Source organism: Leopardus geoffroyi, chromosome B2 (genome assembly GCF_018350155.1).
Source record: "Leopardus geoffroyi isolate Oge1 chromosome B2, O.geoffroyi_Oge1_pat1.0, whole genome shotgun sequence".
In the NCBI taxonomy this organism is placed as follows: Eukaryota; Metazoa; Chordata; class Mammalia; order Carnivora; family Felidae; genus Leopardus; species Leopardus geoffroyi.
In genome coordinates this window covers 139660573-139677113 of record NC_059332.1, presented here as the reverse complement: position 1 = coordinate 139677113, position 16541 = coordinate 139660573, and the positions used below count along the sequence as shown (strand labels likewise).

General features: G+C 44.8%; 1 protein-coding gene across 2 annotated transcripts in view; it reads right to left on the bottom strand.

Annotated features, from left to right (window-relative positions):
* Window positions 1-971: 971 nt before the first annotated feature.
* SCAF8 (SR-related CTD associated factor 8) overlaps window positions 972-16541 on the bottom strand; it is a 219156-nt gene continuing 203586 nt past the window's right edge. Inside the window, exon 22 of one of the 2 annotated variants that reach the window (XR_006717667.1) lies at window positions 972-1080. The gene's annotated coding sequence lies outside the window, so the exon portion shown is untranslated. Of the gene's footprint in view, window positions 1081-15480; window positions 15717-16541 lie in introns of those variants that run through there. The other variant, XR_006717669.1, reaches the window with a different exon arrangement.

Here is a 16541-nt window from a genome sequence, read left to right as displayed (position 1 = left end):
AGCTGCCTTTTAACACTGTACCCTGTCTTGGTGACAGGGACCGTAGGTCCTAAAAGGCAGGACTGTGCCTTACACTCCTATTTATTTATTTATTTATTTATTTATTTATTATATGAAATTTATTGTCAAATTGGTTTCCATACAACACCCAGTGCTCATCCCAACAGGTGCCCTCCTCAATGCCCATCACCCACCCTCCCCTCCCTCCCACCCGCCATCAACCCTCAGTTTGTTCTCAGTTTTTAAGAGCCTCTTATGTTTTGGCTCCCTCCCTCGCTAACCTTTTTTTTTTTTCTTCCCCTCGCCCATGGTCTTCCGTCAAGTTTCTCAGGATCCACATAAGAGTGAAAACGTATGGTATCTGTCTTTCTCTGTATGACTTATTTCACTTAGCATCACACTCTCCAGTTCCATCCTTTTGTATGCTACAAAAGGCCATATCTCATTCTTTCTCAATGCCACGTAGTATTCCGTTGTGTATATAAACCACAATTTCTTTATCCATGCGTCAGTTGATGGACATTTAGGCTCTTTCCATAATTTGGCTATTGTTGAAAGTGCCGCTATAAACATTGGGGTTCAAGCACCCCTCTGCATCAGCACTCCTGTATCCCTTGGGTAAATTCCTAGCAGTGCTACTGCTGAGTCATAGGGTAGATCTAGTTTTAATTTTTTGAGGAACCTCCACACTGTCTTCCAGAGCGGCTGCACCACACTCCTTTTTAAATGCCACAGCCTTGGCATGGTCTCTTGAGCAAAGCTGTTGCTCAGAAGTATGTGCTATCAGATGGATAATAACAGTTTTTTCCATGCTGGCCTCCTGAGGGGCAAAGTTCAGGAAGGAAGCGTAGGAACCTCCTGAGCTTAGTCTAATCCCTTTAATACACAAATCTGCCACACTCGTGTGACTCAAGGATTCATCATACAAACCTGTCTGCGTGTCACACGTGGAGAAGGGGCAGAATGGGTGATGTTTTGGCAAAGCCGCAGTCCCGAAGCAGAAGGGGCACTGGGAGAAGGGCCTTGGGCTTCCAGAGCTCCGGCAACGGTGGACTGAGAGCAGACACGCAGAATTCCTCCCTGATGAGGAAAGATCCTGGGTCAATTCTTGGTTCTACCCACGAGTCTCATTATTAATGACAGATGGTATTCATCGGTTGCCATAGCGTGCCAGGCATCATGCTATCTTTCTTTTTAAGTTTTTTTATTTACGGGCACCTGGGTGGCTCAGTCGGTTGAGCGTCCAACTCGGCTCGGGTCATGATCTCACCGTCTGTGTGTTCGACCCCCACATTGGGCTCTGTGCTGACAGCTCAGAGCCTGGAGCCTATTTCAGACTCTGTGCCTCCCTCTGTCTCTGCCTCTCTCTCTCTCTCTCTGAAAAATAAACATTAAAAAAAATTAAGTTTATTTATTTATTTTTGAGAGAGGGAGAGAGGGAGAGAGAGAATCCCAAGCAGGCTCCGCGCTGTCAGCACAGAGCCTGACTCGGGGCTGAAACCCACAAACCCATGAAATCAAGACCTGAGCCGAAATGAAGAGTCAGACGCTTAACCGAGCGAGCCACTCAGGCGCCCCCGGCATCATGCTACCTTATTTAATCTTCAAATCAACACAAGGAGGTAGAAATTGTTACTTTGGTAAAGCCGAGACAGGAGAAATAAGTTGTCTGGGTTTTCGTGGCTAGTAGAAGCAGGAAAGCCAGGATTCAAATCCGAGTTCCCTGTCCTCCAAAGCAAGGGCTGAGGAAAACACGAACACAGAGAACTAACTAGTCAGTCGTGAAAGCAGCCTAGGATGTGACACGAGGTGCATATAAACAACTGTCTTACCAGACAGATTCTAAGTGCCACAGGAAGAGAACCCGCAAATGCAAGGATCGTTTCTGGCTGTGGGAGGCTCCGTCAGGGGTCCTAAGGTGGGTGGGGAAATGGCATCTCCATGTTACAATATGATGAAAGACTGAATTCTCAAAGTGGTGGCCTTTCCTATAATCAGCTGGTGGGGCTGAGCCGAGCGCACATTTTCAGAATTCCTCCTTGAAGAGGGGGGATCTTGGATGTAGACATCCGTGGAATAGAATTGAAAAGCTAGAGCTGTGCCTCTAGGATGTCCCCTCCTGGCCACACCTCCACCGGCTCTCTTGGCACCACGTGCAAGACCCTGAAAAGACTGTGGTGGGGGGCGGTGGGGGGGGGGGGGCTGTAACAGGACGTGCCTGCTCTCCAAATGCCTCTCAGACCTTGGTATGTTCACGGCTTTTTATTGCAATAGAGACACCAGCTTATCTGTTTGCAATAGAAGCAAATTGAGAAAGACTGGTTTCATAAATGTGTGTGGGGTATATTGGTATCTGGAGAAAATAGTAACTTTCTTTTGAAACAAATAAATGACTTCACTGTCACTGTCATATGTTTGCTGTGATACAGCATTTGTGGAAGTTGCTACAAGTTACCGCCCAAAACTTCAGTGTTTACATTCAGCCTTTTGTATTTATATTTAGGCACTGTGGTTTACTTCCTTCGGCATACACCCCAGCACAGCTCTAGTTTGGGGCCCTGCATTTTAGAGCACGGGCTACAGATTCAGGGCCTCCTAAAGTCCCAAAATGGGTAAATGGGGAAGGCGTGAGAAAGACTCTGAGTCAAGCCATGTTTTCCACTTATCGTGCAAAGGACTTTTTCTTGGAGATCTTCTAAGTTTCCAGTTCTTTCACTGAGGCTTTATTTGAAAGGCTGGCCCACGGGCTCCCAACTTGTGGGCTGAAACATTCTTCTACCGGAACATCGTCACAAAAATGGTGTGATATTAAGAGGCAGAAGCCATTCGTCTCTTATTTGCTCAAATAGTGTATGTATTTATTCCTTCTTCATCAGCTAAGAAGCATGTACTCTGTGCCTGCCAGGCACAGCCCAAGCCCCTGCAAATATGAAGACGTGTCTCCCACCTTAGAGGAAGTTCCAGACCATGGTGAGTTAGGCTTATCCCACTTGAGGACATTTGGGGGCCAAGGAAGAGGGGGCAGCCAAACCTACTACTTAGCATGTCATCCTACAAGAGGAGAGTGAACAAGCCCAGCCTGGGGGATCGGAGTCACCTGTCCATCGTCAGCCTGGTGGCTTTCTGACGGCCACAGTCTTAGCTCGATGCCCAAAGTGACACATCTCTAAATGAAGGCCTGTTTGAGTTGCCACCCGAAAGGACATGGGCATAATTTGTAAAACGTCAAAGGCTTCCGTCAGAGCCTGGATCAAAGGGAAAATACAAAACTGTGTTGCATTTCAGAGCTCAATGCTGCAATACAGTCTCCAAGGCAATGTGGTCTTCGTGTTTTCGTGTTTCATGCAGTTTTATCTTCTGGGTACTCCCACAAATATGTAGACATAATTTAAATGAGAGGGACAAATGTAGCTATCGATTCGGTGGCTGTGAAAGATGGTGACAAGGAAATTAGACAGAAGGAGTAGAAAATAGTCCAGATAAAGGGGATGAACAAACAGCCTGCATGGCTTCTCTGCTCGTGCCTCTGCTAAGGAAAAGTGGGAGGCCATAAAAGTGCTGCCCGAAATGAATACACGGGTCTATATGGGAAAGCTTCCCTCGCTTGTCCTCAGAGTCAACCATTAGCCAAAGTAGATGTTTGTGTCATCGAGGTGAGGCAACACTGCAGACATTAAGATCACGAGCTTTGGAGGGTTGTCTGCGTGGCTCAGTCAGTTAGGCTTTCGACTTTTGATTTCAGCTCAGGTCATGATCTCATCGTGAGATCGAGCCCCACATCAGGCTTCTCGCTGAGCATGAGCCTGCTTGGGATTCTCTCTCCCTCTTCCTCTCCCCCAAATAAATAAACATTAAAAAAAAAAAAAGATGATGCACTTTGGAGCAAATGGAGCATACAGGAATCTTACTTCCATTACTTTCTAGCTGTTTGACTTAAGACAAATTCCTACAATTTCCTCTGGCTTCCTCAGTTTCCTCATGTGTAACGTGGGGACCATCTGGGGGACCAACGTGGGTGTTCAGTGCATTGGCCTGCCTGTGACTGGTGTATACATATATATGTATAATATATATAACTATATATATTATATACATAATATATATTTATATATATTATATACATAATATATATTTATATATATTTAAAAATATATATTTATGTATATGTATGTAAATATGTATACATAAATATATAATATACATAAAATATATATTATATATAAATATATATAATATACATAAAATATATATTATATATAAATATATAATACATACATAAAATATATATTATATATAAATATATATAATATACATAAAATATATAGTATATATAAATAGAATATATACATAAAATATATATATACATATAAAATGTTAAACATTAGTATTTAAATATCAGAATTTCCAAAAATATAATTGGCATTATATGTAATTTGTTTTATATATATGGAATTTTGAGAATTCCCAAAGGTTTTGGAGGAGGTGATTTTTCAGTATAAAAAATGTAAAAAGCCGGCCCAAACCAGCTTTTAGAAACTGCACTTCCCGGGGCCGCCTGTTGGAGGTGCTGCGTGTGTCCGGGGAAGTGCAAAGTGTTCATAAAAAGCAGGTGCAGCCAGGCCTTCAATACCGGTCCCCCTCCCACACGACACATGTTTTTACACTTTCTCCAGCAGTGAGTGTACTTTTACTCTTTGGAAAAAGCTTCCTCAATTATATGAAATTAGTCATTTAGCACGTAGTAAGAATGCACCAGGAAAGAGCATTTGGGATTTCCATTTCTCGAGACATTTCGGAAAGGCTGTGTCATAAGGAGCGTGGAGGTGCCCCATCAGCAGGCCCTCCTGCTGTGTGCACCGTGGGTCCAGGCCTGGGAGCCGAGGGCCGTGTCGCATTCCAGCAGGGGCGTTCCTTCCCCACAGACACTGCGGGTTGCCTTGTGAAGCGAGTGTTGGTTCACATTTCTGCCAGCTTCTGGGGAAAATGCTTCTAGCTGCCCCAGGACAGGACACTGCCCCCCTCCACCACCTCATAGTTGCATGTGGGGGTCAGCTCACCATTGAACTCCTGCTGCAGAACTCTGGGTCTTACTTTACACACAAACAAGGAAGTAGAAACAATTTTTTCCTGAGTTGTTTTAACTTCGTAACCATGACAGAGAGGCGGCTCTCCGTGACGGGGAGATGTACTTGGGAGTGCAGAGGAATCTTTTTAAACTGAGGAAGACGAAGGGCACAGAATGTGTCTCACGGCTGAGGGTGGGGAGCAAGCCTTCTAACGCTCATTCATGGGCCCTTCCTACAAAACAAGGGCAAGGTCTGTACATGTTTTTTTCTGTGGGGGGAAGAAAAAGTTTGCATAATTTACATGGTGACTCACCTGTAAACCTTAATTAAAAACCTGTTCAGGGGCACCTGGGTGGCTCAGTCGGTTAAGCATCGGTCTTCCGCTCAGGTCATGATCTCACGGTTCATGAGTTCGAGCCCGGAGTCGGGCTCTGTGCTGACAGTGTGGAGATTGTTTGAGATTCTCTGTCTCCCTCTCTCTCTCTCTGTCCCTTCCCTGCTTACACTCTCTCTCTTTCAAAATAAATAAAAATAAAACTTAAAAAAAAATCTGTTCAAATTGTGTGAAATTTACAATAGTTGAGTAAAACGACTTCATGGTAGAGTTCTCTGCTGAATATAAAATTGATCATAAATTGAAGATAAATCCAAATCCTTTCCTCCACTTCTAAATCCAAGATATACAGAGAAGCTCATAAATTCAGGTAACCCCTTAGTTTAAAACATATAAGTCATATCAACCGAGCAAGAATTTTGAAACACGCTAACCCTTTCATGAGTTTTTGTCATTAAAAACATTCCAATATAATTAGGAGGAAATTAATTTGAAATATCATTTTTGTTTTTTTAATTTTTTTTAAGTTTATTTATTTGGAGAGAGAGAAAAAGAGGGAGAGTGGGGGAGGGGCAGAGAGCGAGGGAGAGAGAGAGAATCCCCAGCAGGCTCTGCACTATCAGGTTAGAGCCCCGTGCAGGGCTCAAATTCATGAACTGTGAGATCATGATCCCATCCAAAATCGGACGCTTAACCAACTGAGCCACTCAGAAGCCCCTAAAATACGATTTTTTTTCTTTTAATGTTCATTTATATTTGAGAGACAGTGTGTGTGTGGGGGGGGGGGAGGGGCAGAGAGACAGAGACAGAATCCAAAGCAGGCTCCAGGCTGAGTTGTCAGCACAGAGCCCGACGCAGGGCTCGAACCTAAGAGCAGCGAAATGATGACCTGAGTCGAAATCGGTCACCCAATCAACTGAGCCACCCAGGTGCCCCTCTGCTGCAACATATTATTTTTAAAGGAGGTCTTATAGTCAAAATAGGTGAAGGGGATTAAAAGGTACAAACTTTCAGGGCACCTGCTGGTTCAGTCAGTGGAGCATGGGACTCTTGATCTCAGGGTCACGAGTTAGAGGCCCCCTTTGGGTGTACTGTCAGCCTCTAAAAGTTATTTAGCAAAGCAGGAAATGAATCCATATAGACTTACTATCTGGAATATAGTAGGTGTTATAAAATAAACATAAGCATCTCTGTGGCAAGAAAGTCAAAAACTTTAAAAATTCTACCTGCCTTACTTTGTTCCCAGGGAATGTGATTATATGAGTGCTGGGAAGGGCTAAAACATATGATACAGCTGTGGGTTTTGTCCGTTCACTCATGTGGATGACAGTGATATGTGACTGGGTAGGATTTGTCTTTCAAAAATTTAGGTTTGCAATTTAAGAAACTAGTCCTTGGGGCGCCTGGGAGGCGCAGTCGGTTAAGCGTCCGACTTCAGCCAGGTCACGATCTCGCAGTCCGTGAGTTCGAGCCCCGCGTCGGGCTCTGGGCTGATGGCTCAGAGCCTGGAGCCTGCTTCCGATTCTGTGTCTCCCTCTCTCTCTGACCCTCCCCCGTTCATGCTCTGTCTCTCTCTGTCTCAAAAATAAATAAAAAAACATTAAAAAAAAAAAAAAGAAACTAGTCTTTTTTTTTTTTGTCTTAATGTTTTAAAAAATATTTTCTACACATTCTTTCAGGAAGAAGAGCCTAGAATTGAAAATGGACTACTTTGGCTAAACTGTACCAATTTTAGTAGGGGGAAGGTCATATGAAGTCAAAATGTTTGTGCACTTTCACATCCTTAACACGTGGCCCTGTCCTAGAACATACCAGACCCTCCTAAGTGTTCAGTAAATGAATTAATACAAGAACGAATCACTTAAAACGATGAACTCAGTCACTAACAGAACAAAGAACATTATTCCATAGAAAGAAAAAGACGAGAGGAAATAATTAGAATTAAGTCTGAAGGCATAATTTCCCTAAGACTTGTTTCTGTTGTGCTAATCATCTATCTTCTTCCTCTGCCTTAATCTCCTGGCGGCCAATGTTCACGTAGAATGTAGGAAGGTCACGTGGACAGGAAGGGCTAAAAGTATTGGCCACCACTGCATGTACCTGCTTAGTGTGCTCATGTTAACAAAAAAGGTGCCTAAAGATCATTAGGTCTAAGCCCTCACTCTGCAAATGAAGAAAGTGAGAAATCAGATGACGCGACAAAGGTCCTTGGCCCAACAAGCTGAACATAAGCAATATCATATCATGATTTATTGCTTTGGGCGGGGGATGGAAACTTATCATAGACCTGTCTGATATCAGCTCCCCACCCCAAACACTGGATTGGGTTTGTTTGGTTTGACCAATTGACTGATTGCTTTTGCACTGGTTTTAATGAGAAAAGCTCAAAAATAATACTCTTAAATTTTACTTTGAACAAAAATGACTGGGGGAGTCCTTGCTGAAAATGCATATGTCTGATCCCAACTCCCGAGATTCTCATTCTGTTGGACCTGCAGGGAGGCTTAAAAAAATGGGAATTTTTACAAACACATGCAGTTGACTCAGATCCAAAACTGTGTGTCAGGCCACTGTCCCAAAGTGCCTTCTCTCAGCCAACAACTAAAGCAACACGGTAGGAATCTCCACCAACTGATTTACGGAGCTATTGAAATGATGTATGATGTGTGGGAGTAACGTGTGTATCATGCTTTGAAGAATACTGCTATATCATCACCATTAGAGAGATATATTCAATTATATGTAATTATATGCTGGTGACGAGTGCGGCATTCAAAACTGGGAGAATCCCCAACAGGCTCCTCGGTGGTAGCTCAGAGCCTGATGCGGGGCTTGATCTCGCGAAACGTGAGATTATAACCTGAGCCAAAATCAAGACTCGGACACGTGACCGACTGAGCCACCCAGATAACCCCCAAAACCATTTATTTTTTCTTAAGTATTTGACACTTTGTGAAAGTCAAGCTCACTTAACATGATGGAGAGACCAAGAGGCACCACAAAGACTTCAGAAGATCCGTGAGGAAAGGAGCCAAGCCAGCCTAGTTCTTACCATGCCGTCCCTCGCACCCCACATTTGCTCTACACATAGTAGGTGCTCGATAAATATGTTTATAGGGACCCCTGCGGGGGTCAGTCACTTAAGGGTCCGACCCTTAGTTTCGGTTCGGGTCATGATCTTAAGGTTTCGAGAGTTCGAGCCCCGCATCTGCCTCTGCCCTGGCAGCATGGAGCCGGCTTGGGATTCTCTCTCTCTCTCTCTCTCTGCCCCTCTCCTGTTAGCGCTCTGTCTCTCTCAAAATAAATAAATAAACTTTAGGATCTATATAGATGTTTATGAATTAATCCAACACAAAGGAATATGAAATAGCATGAACACTTGGATAAAACTTCTGTATATGCAAATACCACACACTTGAAATAAAATTAATTGATCCTCTTTTAGAAAACTGACTGCTGTTTTTAAGAAGGAGTAAATGGCACATCTGGGAGGAGATGGAAGGCGAGAAATCCAGTGCTTGAGGGGAAATTTAACCTTTCTTCCCAGGATCAGTCTGTGTTCCTGATTCCCTAAACTTTTCCATTACTCTAAGCCACAAGCTTCTGCGAGGCTCAGTGTATTTTAATTAAATCCCAGTGATGAACACAGACTTGCCAGACTTCAAGCCGGTTTTGTGCTTCAAAGCAGGAGTTAGAGAAAACAGTGAGGAGGGGAGAACATTCGCCCATTGTTAGAAGTTCGCCATCACCCTCACGCAAAACAGAATCACAGAACAACGGGGTTAAGAATTCTCCTGAGTACACCTAATGGTACTTCACGATAATCCTCACCCCCGCCTGCCAGGATTGGGGTGCTGTTCGTGATTTGCCTGTTTTGTGTTCACAAAGTAAAGCTCCGTCTGGGTGACTCAGGCTATGAAAATGCTTCGCTTGGCAGCCAGCGTGGGTATTCCCCACTCAGGCCTCAGCACCAGCCCGGGACAAAGAAGGAGGCCTGCACAGCCAGCCACCCCCCACCCCCGGTGCTGTCTGTAATGGTCCCAGTGGCCCGTGCCAACAGCCACAGTGGAAGGTGGAGGCTGGACGAGAAAGTGTGACCTGAGCTAAACTCTTCTCAGAGGAGCAGCGTTTTAAAACTGGGTGGGCTTGACTGCGAGACCGTCTCTCCTTTTCCTTCTTTCTCTTTCTTTTCTTGTCTTTCCTTCCTTTCTCCCTTCCTCCCTTTCTTTCCTTTATTCCTTCCTTCCTCTTCTTTCTTTCTTTCTTGTTCATTCTTTTCTTGTTCTTTCTTTCTTTCTTTCTTTCTTTCTTTCTTTCTTTCTTTCTTTCTTGTCCTTTCTTTCTTTTTCTTTTTCTTTCTTTCTTTCTCTCTGTCTTCCTCCCTCCCTCCTTCCTCCCTCACTCCCACCCTCCCTCCCTTCCTTCCTTTCATTCTTTTTCCATTCTTTTCTTTTTCCTTTGATCCCTTCCCTCTCCCAGCCCCCTTCTTTCTGTGGGTCCTGTCTTTCTCTGTGGGTTTCTCATGAAAAGAAAAGGATCAAAAGTCTCAAAGAAATATTCTGTGAACAGCTGTCGCGAACAGCACTGGCCCTTCCCCAAACCTGTCACTCTCACCAAATCAGCCCTCTGCTGTCAACGTGAGAGACCCAGGTGGCTACGATGAAAACGTATGAAGAAACACAGAGGAAATTCAGTAACTGATCCTTATAGGAGAGCGGCACGTACACTCTAATCTGCAAAATATCCCCTGCTGGGAGCCTGCACGGTCTGGGCAAGTCATGTGCGACACCCCAGTGCCACTGCATGATACCCAAAGGGGTTGGCAGGATACTCTTGGCTCAGGACATTGAACCCTATTATACCTGAAATACACACTGCGAAATGATTTTTGGACTCCGAACACGATTATGACATTCACCCACTCTGCCAAGTTCATCAGGCAAATAAGGAAAGAAGATAGGTAGTTTAAATATTAACCAGTTCAGTTTTTTGGACAATCACCTCCTAAAACAGACCCAGAAACTAATTTTCAGCCTGTACACATTCACCTCACAAAGCAGGGTGGGTTTCAGCTAACAGATCTCGGAGGCCATCCATCCCAGCACTGACGGTCCCCGGGCACGCATTGGAAACTGGATGGCTACGTTGCCAGCCAGAGGGCCATGAAGTGAAAGTCCAGGAGGTAAGCTGATACCTTCATTTTAGTCCAGGTCAGCATGTGCTGATGAGTTTTAAAGGGGGAATTCAGGAAGATTTGGAGATAGCTCCAGGCTTGCTTTTCAATGTTTCAAAGTCATTTTCCTCCTTGAGTGGCCATCATCTCAAATCATCCTCAGTGTCCCGATGCTGCCATCTGTGAACAGGTGCACTGATTTGTGATAGGTAAGTGCCAAGTGCTCAGCCCAGAAAATTGTCATCTGAATGATTTACGTGCGCGTCTTGAGCCCCATCAGGCACTAAAGAGACGGATGCTGTGCTAATACATCTCACATTTGTCAACATTAATTTAAGGCACTCCGAGTTGGCAGCCAAAAGCATACTTCTCAACAAGCAGCCAACTTTTCTTCTATTAAATCTTTAGGAGAATGCATTACCAACTTCTGGGAAATACCATTTGCAAGAAGCTGAGCTGGAGTAAATTGAGGAATGTGGTAGTGTTAAGTTGCCTGCCCCAAACACGTTCAGTCCACGGTACACATGTGACCAGCAAGTCAGATGGTGTCCTTGCCTCCAAGGCCTCCAAGATTCTCTCTGCCCAAGAACACCCACTGAGAAGGCTCAGGCTGCCCTGTGGATTTGCCATTCTGGAAGGAGGACCAAGAAGCACTGCAGTGACAGAGGACAGGTTCAGAGTCTGTGTTCCGAGAAGAGGACATGAGATGGAGAAGAAACTCCGGGACCATGAGCTCTGGGAGCTCATGATCCAGCTGAAAAATAAGATGGCACCCATGAAAGTATGAGGAACACTGTTGAGCAGCAAATGTACCAAGAGACGACACAGAGCTTTGGGGAGGGAGGGAGAACATTTTGGAGGGAGCAGGCAAGGTTGTGCAGAAACAAGCTAGAGGCCCAGGGCCCTCAGAGGAGGAGAAAGGGGCCCAAGTGAGCCATCAGGAAGAATAATGGCTTGAAGCAAAAGTCATGGTGGGACATGTGGTGCCGTGAAGGTCAAGCTGGCAGTTGGCCTGTCCTCTGGGCAACCCAGAGCACCAAAGTTTTCAGAGGAAGGGAGAAGAAGCCCGTGTTTTATATAGGTTAATGCAGAGGCTGTATCAGAAGGCAGAGCAGAAGCTTGGTAGCGGACAGAGCCATTAGGACATTGCGATCATCACCGTCCGTGGTTTCGAATGACCAATGTGTACTTCCAGGCATGCTTAATGTGATCCACAAAGATGGTGGGAAGAAAATATTGGAATTTTTATGTGTATTTACTTTTATTTTTATTTTATTTTTTTTCAACGTTTTATTACTTATTTTTGGGACAGAGAGAGACAGAGCATGAACGGGGGAGGGGCAGAGAGAGAGGGAGACACAGAATCGGAAACAGGCTCCAGGCTCTGAGCCGTCAGCCCAGAGCCCGACGCGGGGCTCGAACTCACGGACCGCGAGATCGTGACCTGGCTGAAGTCGGACGCTTAACCGACTGAGCCACCCAGGCGCCCCTGTATTTACTTTTAAAGTGCCCGTATTTTTTAGCATATATTTTACATATTTTAAATAGTTTAATAGAAAATGTGTGTGTTATCAACAAGACACGCGTCCCTACCAAATTCACGTGCTGAGGCTCTAACCCCTAACGTAACTATATTTGAAGATAGGGCCTTCCGGAGGTAACTAAGGCTAAACAAGCTCATAAGGGTTGGGCCGTATTTAAATAGGACTAGCATCCTAATAAAAAGAGGAAGAGGCACCAGATCTTTCTCTCCTGTCTCCCTCTGCACCCCCAGCCTCCACCCCAACTCCTATGCATGCATGGAGAAGAGTCCCTGTGAGGACACAGTGAGAAGGTAGCAGTCTATAAGCCAGGAAGAGAGCTCTTGCCAGAAATCAACCCTCATGGCTCTTTGATCTTAGACTTCTGGCCTCGAAAACTGTGCAAAAATAAATTTCTGTTCATTAAGCCATCCCTAGTCTGTGGCAATATCAGAAGACTAATACAGTGTATAATACATAAGCAACCTAAAACCAGAAGTGTGAATTATATCTCAATCATTAAAAAAAAAACACTTTTAAAATCTGCGGTCGATATATGACCATGTTTTGTTAATGTGCACGATCAAAAGAGTTTGGGGGAAACGCCCTAGGTTTGGGGCCTGAGTTGAGGTGGCCATGAATGTTAAGAGCTACTTCAGAAGGAAAACAAAAACTCAGTGAGCCCCTGGGTGTAAAAAATGAAAAGAAGTGAAGTATGGATATAACCTCACAGCTGTTCAGTCTGGGAGACAGGGAGAGCTGCCCCATCCCTGTCAGAGACGGGAAGGCAAGACTTGATCCCACGAGGAGGGTCAGAGATGCGCCAGGACCACAAAGGCTGGTGGGATTCCTTGTGAAATGCCGTCAGAAGGAGGGAGAGAACTCGTCAGAGGGGCGAAAGGAAAATGGGAATTTCAGGGCCACAGAGGTCAAAGAAAGAAAGACTTTCGAGGAGGCGGATAGTTCTGGCAATAGCATCAGGGAGGTCAGGTGCAATGGCCTGAGAAGTGCCTTTTGGAATTGTCGGAAGTCATTGAAGACTTTTAGAAAGTGAATTCATTGGAGGAGAGAGAGTAGACCCTGGATGGTAGGGGTTTAAGGAGGGACAAATGCAGAGGAAATTAAGGCAGCAGGTAGTGTTTGGATTTCAACTAGGAAAGTGTCAGTGCCAGAGTCAGAACCGTGGGGTAAGAGTTGGGGGGAGCCTCTAATGTGCAAGCTTTTCCCTTCACCTTGGACCCCAGAGGAATTCCCTATGACTAGTTAAACAGGATTAAATGGTTAACAGGCTTGGGAAGTAGGACAGGGGATGGGGTGGAGACACAACAATAAAGTGTTTGATCCTGTCCCAGAAGCTTCCAGAACCTTCCAGACAGCTCTGGTTCTGTGTTTCAGTTGATGCGTGTGACAGGCTATAAAGCAGCTCCAATTCTGTAAAGCCAGAAGGGATACACAGTTCTCAAATCTACACACTGATTAGAAGTCTGGAAATTTCTCCCCAATTCCACATGTTATTTGATAGTTTAATGTCGAAACAAAGATCTGACGTAAGTGGTGGGACTGAACGGTGAGAAGAGGTTGGAGTTCATTTGGGCATCAGTACCAGGGTCTCATCCACAAGCAGTCGGACACCCAGGAGACCGTCCATCTCAGTATTCTGGCTTTGCCTGGGTGGAAAAGTGTTTACTAGCCACACTTCACAGGTGTGCAAATAATTTCAAAGTCGCACTTGAGAACTAATTGATGCTTATAAAAGTCTTTAAGATCCACAGATGAAAGTCGCTGTGTAAGTATAGAGTATTATCAGCTCATGAGGGAGGACCCTGAACAAATCAGAATCTTGCAGAAAATAAACTATACCCTGGGAATCAATTCGGTAATTTTGGAAGCCACGTTAAACATTTTGGGTGAAAAGCAACAATCACTAATAACGTTTCAGTAGCCAATCTTTCCGCCTCTAGAGTTACCTTCCTAGTTCACATCCATGGACATGTGTGGACCTCATGTGGAACACGGACATCTGTCTGGGAGAATCACTGATTCCCAGGGCTAGAGGGATCCCTTAGCCCAGCCTCCCCTTTGCTCATTAAATCCCCTCCCTGATCCCCATTCCCACTTTCGTCTGTCTAAAGATAGTTTAAAAGTCCTTTTAACCACCCTTTGCATCTTTGCAAGCCCAGGCTCGTTTTAGGCTTCTGCTGTTCTAAACATCTTCTCATGGCCATCACTGCTTACTCACTCTTCTCTTTCTGTATTTTTGCACATCCTTTTCAAATCAAATCCCACCGCCGAGGCCCCAGACTGTCTGCAATAATGACTGAAAACTATTCGGTGCAAATGTGTATACACCCACCCAGTGGTTCTTGGCACAGTGACTTGCCCAAACTTGACAAATGAAAGCTGACATGCCATAGGGTTGTGTGGCTCATGGGTTTCCTCAGAGAGTGGTGCAACTGGCCACTGAGTGTTAGGGGATGAGGGTCCTATTTAGATCCGTGAGCTCTGATATCACGGTATCAGTACCTGGCTTCGGCCATTGCTGAACTACTGGTACCAGAGCTCTACTGGTTTGAACAAACTAATGATGGGGCTCAGGGCTGGGGCTCCCCGTCCTGGGCTTAGCTCTCTCTTGTCCAGATGGTCTAACGGACTTGCCAATGTCTTTGGTTCTAAAAGGAAGGGGCAGAGTGTGGAAGGCTCGGAATAACCTCTGGAAAAACAGATCCCAGTAGCATCTACATGAGGGATACCTCAGGCTGGAGCTCTGCCAGGGAGAGAAGACAGTGACAGAAGGGAAGCCAGGAGCCATGAGGAATAAGGTCTCATGGAAATCTGTTTTGGCTAAGAGGAAGGGTGAAAGGGTACAGTGCAAAGACGAAAGAGAGAAACATTCAGAGATTACCTCTAGACGGTCTCTTCCCATCCTTGGACTCTCTGTGCACACATCCGGTGCATGTTTGAAGAGAGCCTTTTATAAAGCCTTCAGGATGTACGTGCATGTTTGGGCGCAGAGGGTTGCAGGCAGGTATGTATATGTGTGCTTGTATGTGTGCGGGAACGTGTGTGTGTTTGTAAGGTAGGGCTGCCCATAGGACAGGGTGGGGTGGCACTTGTCTGTTTATTCTCCACTGGCTCAGATGTTCAGGTGAGGGGAAAAGTAGAGGTGGGGCTGGGGCGGGATGCAAAGACAGGGATCCTCCCCGAGGTGCACACTCTTGAAATCTCATTCCGGGTTCAAAGAGGTAGCAAAACGTGTGTGTGCCCTGTAATTTGACACACATGAAAATAAATGCCCAACTGTTTACCTTCTAGAATTTTACAGTGCAACTTAGGAGGCTGAGCCTAATAACGCAGCAACAGGACATCGAATGTTTAAACTACGGTCTCTCAGGCATGGGAAGATGGTTTATCTTGGATCCATGGGCAGCCATTAATGCAATGAGGAAGTAATAGAAGGAGGAGCCATCCAAAACAAAAGTTTCAAGGTCACAGAGAATTCTTCTTCTCATCCAAACACAACAGAGTCTCATGAATGCCAGACCATGAGTGTAGGCTGGGAAATTCCACAGAAATGAATTCTCTTGATGTGAAGCTTCAGGTCAGAGTTTTCACCCCAGAGTTATCTGTGAGGGTCACACAGGAAGCAGCTGAGGGGTGCTCTTAAAATTAGAGCATTTCACAAAAAGAGTGCAGAATTGACTATCAGTCTCACCTTCCCTGAAATCCATCCTTTTTTATGCATTTGACAAAAGAGCTAATCTCTGAGAAGACCATTTTCGTTTTAGCCCAGTATTTGATGTTGACATTCATATAAAAATTCAATAGAGGATTTACCAATAGCGATACGTTTTAAAAGAGCTCTTTCAAAAATAGAAATTCAGGCAAAGTGTAGCCCTCCCCCACCCCCCGAATAGTGACAAGAAAGCACACCCTTCCAATCTACCTCAAAAATCAACCTATTTCGGGGTAAAGTACCCACACTTTTCTATTAAAAAATGTTGAATAGTCTGGTTTCCCAAGAATCGTTTGGATCTGTTGCTAACAAAATGGCTCATGAAACTGATATGTTTACGGGTGCCTGGATGTCTCAGCCGGTTGATTGGCTGACTCTTGATTTTGGTTCAGTTCATGACCTCACGGTCGTGGGATGGAGCCCCGCATCGGGCTCCACGCTGGATGTGCAGCCTGCTTAAGATTCTCTTCCTCTATTTCTGCCCCTCACCTTGGCTTGTGTGTGTGCACACATGCACTCTCTCTCTCTCTCTTTCCCCGCCTCTCTCAAATAAATAAATAAATAGATAAATAAATAAAAATAAAAAAGAAACATCAATATGTTTCAAGTTGAAAAAGTGACTATCTAAGTTATAGCATAGGATGCATCTATACTGATAACTCTTTTCTCTGGGTCCTCCTGGCAGTTACTCTCCTTTGGACAATGCGCCTATGTT